Source organism: Natator depressus, chromosome 6 (assembly GCF_965152275.1).
Source record: "Natator depressus isolate rNatDep1 chromosome 6, rNatDep2.hap1, whole genome shotgun sequence".
Lineage (NCBI taxonomy): Eukaryota > Metazoa > Chordata > Testudines > Cheloniidae > Natator > Natator depressus.
Genome location: NC_134239.1, coordinates 62,521,114 through 62,528,844, shown reverse-complemented (window position 1 = coordinate 62,528,844; position 7,731 = coordinate 62,521,114). Strand labels below are relative to the sequence as shown.

Here is a 7,731-nt window from a genome sequence, read left to right as displayed (position 1 = left end):
GTGTCACAATTCCAGCCACATTCTTACCGTTTCATTTGCCTCCTGTTGTTTCTCATCAAATTCTCGTATTAGTTTCTTCTTCTCTTCTGGAAAAGAAATGGAACCACATCAAATATGCTACAAGGAAATTAAAACAGATCTCAAGCCACCATAGGATGGGAACATCATACAGAAGACTGAGTTAACAGGAAGAAGCTGACTAACAGGACACCAGGCCAAAGTTCAGCTTAAAATGGGGACCACCAGAAAATTCTTATAAAGGGCCAGAGAACTTAAAACCCACCACATCGTGATCAAGAAATGAACACACAAAGCAACACAGGCCATTAGCTTTGGAAGACCAAAATATTGCTGATTTCTGAGACTCAACAAAACTCCATTCCCAGGACTATGCTGAAAAAGGTGCTTAACTCAGGAAAGTGATAAAGACCTATGTTGGTATGCCTCTCAAACAATTGCTTATCTTGTGGTATTTAAAGTTCTGTAAGTTGAGTAGAAGTTAACCCCAACGTCCTGGCCGAATTCTGCGCCACTACATATGCAAATTCATGTCCTGTGCAGATTTCTTTGCTTCCCCACCAAAAAATGACTGACAGGAAAGCAAAGGGAAGCTACAAGAGCAGACACGCACCACTACCTAGCAGCACAGGTACCATTTTTCAGGCACCCACAGCAGCTGGTGGACAGGTAAATCACCATGGGGCTGGGGACACCCCAGCCAGTGGCTCCTACCCTGAGTTGGGATCAGCTGCTAGTTGGGATCAGCTGGGACTAGCAGCTAGAGAGGATGGGACTTTTTCTTCACCTGCAAGGAGTGTCAGACCCAACCCTAGAAACCTCCCCCAGCTGCAGGAAACTCAGCATCCTCCCCTGCTTTCTGCCCCGATCACTCCTCAGCTGTGGGGGGAGGGGGTCACACTATGGGGAGCTGCTCTCCCATCCACCCAACCCCTGTGTATCCAGACTTCCCATACCTAGACACCCCTGCCACGCCTCACCCAGTACCTCCCTAGCCCTCCATACCTGAACCCCACCACACTGAACCTCAACCCCTGCATCTGGAGCCCCCCCCCCTCCGGCACCACCCTGAACCCCCACATCCAGACCGCCACGCTGCTGACCGCCAATTAGCTGCACCCAGACCCCCACCCCACCAACACCCCACCTGCTGAGACCTCCACAACGAGCCCCAACAACCTTTATCTGGAAGCCCCTGCAGAGTCCCATTGCCTCTGCACCTGTAACCCCCCCACCCCACGAGCCTCTGTGCAACCAGATCCCCCCACACCTAGACCACCCACTGAGCTGCCTGCACCCAGACTGTCCCACACAGAATACCCTCACCTGGATCTCCCCCACACTGAGCCCCTCCACACTTGGATCCTGCCTGGTTGAGCCTACCTGCCCCACTCCTGGTGCACCTGGCGTAGAATGGCATGGCCCTAGGGTGTTCTTGGGGTAGGCCCAGACCTTGTTCTGTGTCAGGGTCAGGTGCAGCCCCACTGCAGAGTCCGTGTCCTGAGGGTGGGAGGGCTGCAGGGTGATCTTCCACCTTCATGCAGCCACTGGCCTGTGCTCCCTACTGCCATGCTGGAGCCTCTGCATTTATTTATTGACAAATAAAGCATGCAGAAAACTTGCAGAATTTTAAAGTATTGTGTGCAGAATTTTTAATTTTTTGGTGCAGAATGCCCTCAGAAGTAAAATTCCATATATGTAGTTTCATTCTACCTTCCTACATTTCCCCTGCAGTTTCTACTGGATACAGCATCCTTCTCTTGCTTTGTTGGACAGCTACTGTCTTCAGCAGTAGGTGAAGAAATTCATGTATCTATAGGTTTCAGAGTAGCAGCTGTGTTAGTCTGTATCCGCAAAAAGAAAAGGAGGACTTGTGGCACCTTAGAGACTAAAATTTATTTGAGCATAAGCTTTCGTGAGCTACAAATGAAGTGAGCTGTAGCTCACAAAAGCTTATGCTCAAATAAATTTGTTAGTCTCTAAGGTGACACAAGTCCTCCTTTTCTTTTTATGTATCTATAGGTAATCTAGAATCCTTTCAGTAAGGGATGCTGTCAAGAACTCAGATAATACTGAAATAATGCCTGAATGCACATCTCCCTTAGCTAAGCTGATTATCCATGTCACCCCAATGAGCTATGTATGTTTCAGTTTTAATGTGAAGTGCCCACTTGCTACTGAGTCCCTGTAATGAGTGTCTGGGCTTTTGAAGGCAATGTGTTGTGTTTTGTTTTTAAGAAGAGCCTTAACAGATACACATAGCATTTGCTAGATGCTTCTACCTGCAGAGCCTATCGCACCCTCATACTGCAAAGATAATTGGGAATGGTATTGTGTAAGCAGAATTCTAAACAAACATCTAATCCCTTGATGCTACAAGAAAGCAATAGTGCAAGAGTTCTCAAACTGGGGGTTGGGGACCTTTCAGGAGTTCACGAATTATTATATGGGGGGCCGAGAGCTGTCAGCCTCCACCCCAAACCCCGCTTTGCCTCCAGCATTTAGAATGGTGTTAAATATACAAAAAAAGTGTTTTAATTTATGAGGGGGAAATCGCACTCAGAGGCTTGTTATGTGAAAGGAGTCACCGGTACAAAAGCTTGCAATAGTGTATGTTTTTTATAAGCTTGCAGAAAGCTTGAGAAGGCCACAGAACTGGTTTAGAGCATTGTAAAGGGAAAGGGCAGTCATGTTTGGAAGAATTCTGATAAAAGAATTATTATTCATCTCTCCTAGAAGCCAGTGCAAGTTTGTCCTGACTTTAAACAAAATCAACTTAAGAAAAAAAAAAAGAAAAAACACACAGGTTAATATGACAAAACTCATCTACTCCAACTGCAGTATTATGAAGAGACTACAGTCTCTCCATAGTTCCAATAGCAACAAGAGCTCTATTACAAGGTCAAATTTTCTGTTATGAAATCCTGCAACTCTGTCCCCCTAAAGAAGCCAAACTCCACCAAACTCTCAGTCGGTAGAAGTTTGAGAAAATATCGAAGTCTTTAAAATAGCTCCTTTTATTTTTGTAACTTGTCTGACTTCTATTTCCCTTTCAGCCCAAAGTGAAATTACACCACAGTATTTTAATCGTAAGTAGCTTTGACACTGGCTCAAGTTGTCAGCTAACAAGGAAAAGTTATGTTCTCAAATAATACGAAAAGGCAGTTACTCTAATCACTGTATGGACCATAACACTAGCTGTCAGTGCTAACATAATAGACTCCTCACTGCAGTAATAAGTGAATAAGAAGTTGCATCAAATGTATACTTTCTATTCATGAGGGAATTCTGCGCCAAAAATTAAAAATTCTGCATCAAAAGATTTTTTAAAAAATCTGCAAAATTATGAATATTTTATCAAAACACAATGTAATCACACCAGTTTCAATTATTTTGGTAACTTATTTCAAAATTCCTGTCAGCAAGTATATCTAACAAACAAGATTCAGGAAATTTTAACAAATAGATTCCTTACTAGGCATATTAATACAGAACTCTGAGTAATAATTCATTTGAACTACAATACAGAAACTTATTTCCCACACCCCTCAGAAGCAGTGAAAAGGCTTGGGGAAGTCAGGGGTAATGGAGGAGCTGAAGAGGAGGGAAGTAATTGCTGGGAAGAAGCCTGGGAGTGAACATGGAGAGTTGTTGGGTGTGAGTAAGAGAGGTATGGAACAGGGTTGGGGTTTTTTTGTTTTGTTTTGTTTTTTTTTTTTGGAGCGGGGATTGTTAGGGAGCCTCCCCCACGCAAACCCTGGCTGACCCTTAGTCTCTCATATTCAGGCACATCTGCCCCTGTCCCCATATGGTCCTGCACCACCGCCTCTGCCATCCTCATGTGGGCCTGCACCCCCACTGAGCCACCACCTCCCCCGTCCCCTTGTGGCCCTCCCTCAGCCAGAGTGTTTCTGGAACAGCGCAGCTCAGAAAAATATAACTATGGAATTTTCAGTGGCGCTGCTGTTCCTCCAAAGTGATGCAAGAAACTGTCCAAAGTACTTCAGAAAATTTCAACCCACTTAAATAACCAGATTTCCACTTTTTGGATAATGCATTTGATCAGGGATTGAATATTAATATACCTCATTATACTCATTCCAAAACCCTTTTCAAAGCTTTGAGAATCACTGCACACACACACCGAAATGCAGTCATGTCACGAATGGAAGATGGTCACAGTTTAACACTGCAAAAATAATACCACAAAACAGCATAAGACAAGACGTAGAGAATACTTTAGCAAACTGAAAGTATGGAGTTAATAGCCAATTTGAATACAGACTGGACTTGGGGGGTTAAAATTTCTATTACTGAAAGAAGTGTTGTTACATTGTTAATGACCATGAGTAGTTAGAATCTGGGTTTCATAATCCTCATAAAAGGTATCTTTAGGTATTCAACTCAGTATTTAATGGGGAGCCTAAACAAACAAGCTGTAGGTTTTTAGAAGGTTGATGGTTAGATACAAGGTGCAGAGAATCACAATTAATCCTGATGGTCACATGACTAACAAATACCATAGAACAAGGACTATTTGCCCTTTTTACTCTTCTAGCAGAGAAAAGAAGTAATTGAGGTAATTTTGTGTCAGGCTTCTCCAAAGTAAGGGAGTTTCCTGATTGTGAAGAGGTTCACTCATATTGCTAACAATCCCCTTGTCAGGCCACTTCCCTTTTTCCAATATAACCAGAATTCACCAGATGAATTAAAGGGCCACCATCAACTTTTAGAGCAGTGGTTCTCAAACTTTTGTACTGGTGACCCCTTTCACATACCAAGTCTCTGAGTGCGACTCCCCTTATAAATGAAAACCACTAATATATTTAATACCATTAAAAATGCTGGAGGCAAAGCAGGGTTTGGGGCAGAGGCTGACAGCTCATGACCCCCCATGTAATAACCTCACAACCCCCTGAGGGGTCTCAACCCTCAGTTTGAGAACCTCTGTTTTAGAGAGATAAGTAGGCAAACATTTTATAATGGAATTATCAGTATCTGCTACATTGAACATTACTAAAACTGAAAAATTTGAGGAAGCTATTTTTCCAGTATTACTTTCTACATTTGACAACATTACACATACACCTCTACCCCGATATAATGTGGTCCTCAGGAGACAAAAAAATCTCACCGTGTTTAGGTGAGACTGCGTTATATCAAACTTGCTTTGGTCCCCTCGTTCCTTGTTCCCTGAACGCCCCCTCCAGAAACCCCCATCCCTAATCACCCCCAGGACCCCACCCCTTACCCAACCCCCCTGCTCCCTGTCTGCTCCGACCCCTATCCACACCCCTCACCCCCTGACAGGCACTCACCGGCGGGAAGCGGAGCAACACGCCCCAGCCCACTCCACTCTGCTACCTCCCAGCCGCAGCGCTCCACTTTCCCCAACTTCCCCAAACTCACCAGCGGTGGGAAGGACGCCCCCCGCACTCACCTGCGGCGGGAAGTGGAGTGATGCAGCCCCAGTCTGCTTCGCTTTCCTTGCCCTGGCCCCACTCACCTGCGGCAAGAAGCAGAGCGCCACGGCTAGGACCTGGCGGAGTGGAGCGGGTGAGTGTGAGTGTAGGGGGGGATCCCTTCCCCCAAGCGACATGGCTCGGGCCAGAGAAGCAGAGCGGGCTGCTCCCGGTCCCCCGCTAATCCCCTGGGCCACTCTGGGACTGCGGGGCCCCCAAAAGTGCCCCCCCACAGCTCCTGCCTCTCAGACTCTGTGGGGGAGAGCCCCTGACCACCCCCGAGACCCTCTGCCCTTCATCCAACCCCTCAGCCCCAGCACCCTTGACATGCTGCTCAGAGCAGCGTGTCGGAACTTTACCATGTTGTATGCAAACCTGCGTTATATCAGGTCGCGTTATATGGTAGTAAAAACAACTTCATCAAGTGGGTTATATCCCACCAAACCTTATGCCCAAATAAATTTGTTAGTCTAAGGTTCCACAAGGACTCCTCATTGTTTTTATGGATACAGACTAACATGGCTACCCCTCTGAAAACCATTACACATAGTGCTTCTTCACTTTAGAAATCTTCCACATAATCTAGAAATCTCCCACAGCAACAGAGAAGAGAAAATCATTTAAAAATAGGAAAAACACGGCAATAAAACTACAAAAATTGACAGGAAGACTCAGATAGCTATATTATTAATTCATTTGTCTAGATTTCCACCTAACAATCTTTTAGGCAAGATTCCAACAACATTTCAGAAGGGAAATGCAATTCATGCAGTAGACCTAGAGTAACATTAAACGAACAACAGGAAAACTTTCTCCACACAAGAGTGCAGCTCTGCAGCCCCATAGAGCAACACTGCCTCTCCTGTTTGTGCTAAGATTGATGCCAAATGCCCAAAGCATACAAATACTTAAATTTGTGTAAGTAATTCCAGTGATGTCAGTGGGATTGCCCAAAGGCAAAAATAATGCATAAGTGCTTACAGGCTTGGGATCTTAGTTAACCCAAAAGTAGGCATGCTCAAGGGTGAAGCTACAAAACTGGAAATAACTAACCAGTAACATATAGCAAAGCAGAACTACTGAAAACCAACACCCCAGAGTGTGCCATCCAAGACAGCAAAGCCACCAACAGCTGCTGCAGAGGAGAAGAAAACAGGAGAATTAGCTCAAAGAGAGCAAGTAGTATATCAGACCTCTGCAGACATCCACACATTCCCTCTCTACATAGCTTTTTAAAAGAATCTTGGGAATGTAATGCTAGTGACTGGTTCTGGCCTGACAATTTCAGAGATGGAAGATCTTTATTTATCCATAGAATATGTATTACATGGACAGTCCAATCTTCTCCTCACTGCCCCATTAGCATGCCTCATGCATTTAGCTGAGATCATCTTAAGGGTCAGACTTCTATTTATATGTCCCATGTAGTTCTTGGTCTCTTCCAAGGTTGCTAATAAGACTGGGCCAATTAGTTCTGGCTAGTTGGAAAGCTCTGTATTTCACTATCAATCCCCTGAGCTACCCAGCTCACAGCATTATCCCATCTGCTTCACAAAGTGAAAGGGTTTCTGTTCTGGAAGTTGAACAGCTCTGTCCCAGGAACCTACTGGATTTTCGAGCTGATTTGACACTTGTTACTTGTATCAACCAGAAATACAAGTTCTCAAGAACAGCTCTGCTCCTCTGCAAGCTACAAACTGACAAGCGCAAGTGTTGTGACCCTGTAAGGCTACATTGCTTGCTACGGAAGGCCAGCACGAGGAGTGGGAAAGACCGAACACGGACGAGAGGGTTGAAGAGAGGGGATTTTGATGCGGATCTAGCCAAGGGACGAGCCTTCTCCACACACAGTTCAAGCTTTGGGCACTGCGGGATGCCAGCCGGTCCTGGCTCGGGGTGGGGGGTCGGGTCAGGCACAAGCCAAGCGCACCTGCCTGCCGTTTGCTTCTGCAAGCTTCCGCCACCACCCCGAGCCCTCCCTGCCATTCCGGGGAGGCCCAATAGCGGCATTAGGAATTTGGAAATCGCTCCCCTGACTGCCCCAAGCAGCGGGGCGTGGGGGCGAGCCGGGTCCCGCTGGCCAGGCCCCGCTCTGCGCTCTTCACGGTCCCTTGCGGCAGCGCTTGTAGCGCCTCTTCAGCCAAGGAGCCTGCGGTTTCGGAGGCGGCCCCGGAGAAACCTGCCCCCAAACCTAAATCTCCAGTTTCCGCGCCCGCCAGCTCCGGGGGATCCCGACACCGCGCTGCGGGGA

General features: G+C 46.2%; 1 long non-coding RNA gene across 1 annotated transcript; it reads right to left on the bottom strand.

The window, feature by feature from the left end:
* Window positions 1-4,103: 4,103 nt before the first annotated feature.
* Window positions 4,104-7,601, bottom strand: LOC141990073 (uncharacterized). The gene is made up of 3 exons (XR_012640068.1): window positions 7,411-7,601; window positions 6,534-6,615; window positions 4,104-4,207 (listed from the first exon to the last, which is right to left on the bottom strand). It is a non-coding gene; the product is annotated as an uncharacterized LOC141990073 (long non-coding RNA).
* Between the last annotated feature and the right edge of the window lie 130 nt (window positions 7,602-7,731).